Raw genomic sequence first — 1,140 nt, 5'->3', positions numbered from 1 at the left:
TCGTTTTTGGTCTTACATGTTTTAGAAAATAATTAAACATCTTACAGCTTTTAAAACAACTTTGAGAGTCTCAGAACACTTTGTGGAGGGGATAACAGGAAATATAGCCTGACTAAACAGAAGGAAAGGAAATTATCATTTCCCTGCTTGTCCAACATTGTTGATGTAAAAATATTCTGCCCTCTCAGATGTTTTGACTTTTGGTGTCTTCCTCCTAGGCAGGCCGGAAACCCTCAGGGTTGACATCTTTACTCTTTGTTTCTAGCAAAGGCTAAACGTCAGCATATGCAAAAGAACTTTTTTTTTTTTTTGCAGTTTTTGGCCAGGGCGGGGTTTGAACCCACCACCTCTGGTATATGGGGCTGGCACCCTACTCCTTGCAGCCACAGCCCTCAAAAGAATTTTTAATTAAAGACAGCAGAGTAAGAAATAGAACCTCTATTTCACTTACCTCGCAGGCAGGGATTCACACATTTAAAGTTTTGTAACTTTTCCTGATTTATAAAGCAGGGGCCTAATTAACTTTCTTAAAATTACTTTCTCTTTCTCCAAAATACTTTCTCTATCATAAAGATAGTCCATAGATCAAAATAAAGTTTAAAAAATAGTTATAGTATCAAACTGGATGGCACAAAAGCCTTTTGAATCCCCAACTACCTCAGTAGTAATATACTTCTTTACCAAATTTTAATTCCTCTGTCTACAATAAGAAGAATATCGTCTTAAAAAGCTCAGTTTACCAGTGGCACCTGTGGCTCAAAGGAGTAGGGCACAGGCCCCATATACCGGAGGTGGCGGGTTCAAACCTGGCCCCAGCCAAAACAAAAAGGGTCATTTTAGGCTCCGCGCCTGTAGCTGAAGCAGCTAAGGCACCAGCACATACACCAGAGCTGGCAGGTTCAAATCCAGCCCGGGTCTGCCAAACAATGACAACTACCGCGTTTCCCCGAAAATAAGACCGATCCCCAAAATAAGCCCTAGCAGGATTTCTATGCATTTGTTAAATATAAACCCTACCCCGTAATAAGACCTAGCAATGGGCAGATACACTGCATAGCCACACCATGCATTTCGGTGTGGGGAGGAAGACATCACCTGAAAATAAGCCCTAGTGTGTCTTCTTGAGAAAAAATAAATATA

The 1,140-nt window shown here is 40.9% G+C and overlaps 1 protein-coding gene and 1 pseudogene across 1 annotated transcript in view; one reads left to right on the top strand and one right to left on the bottom strand.

Moving 5' to 3' along the window:
- Positions 1 to 275, top strand: part of LOC100962427 — a 15,045-nt pseudogene extending 14,770 nt beyond the window's left edge.
- The window catches only part of HLCS (holocarboxylase synthetase), a 239,689-nt gene that overhangs the window by 236,398 nt on the left and 2,151 nt on the right, over positions 1 to 1,140 (bottom strand). The gene's annotated exons all lie outside the window — the stretch shown is intronic.

The sequence above is a fragment of the Otolemur garnettii genome, unplaced genomic scaffold (assembly GCF_000181295.1).
Source record: "Otolemur garnettii isolate 467f Iridium unplaced genomic scaffold, OtoGar3 scaffold00180, whole genome shotgun sequence".
In the NCBI taxonomy this organism is placed as follows: domain Eukaryota; kingdom Metazoa; phylum Chordata; class Mammalia; order Primates; family Galagidae; genus Otolemur; species Otolemur garnettii.
The sequence above is the reverse complement of the archived record's forward strand: the minus strand, read 5'-3'. Positions and strand labels throughout refer to the sequence as shown.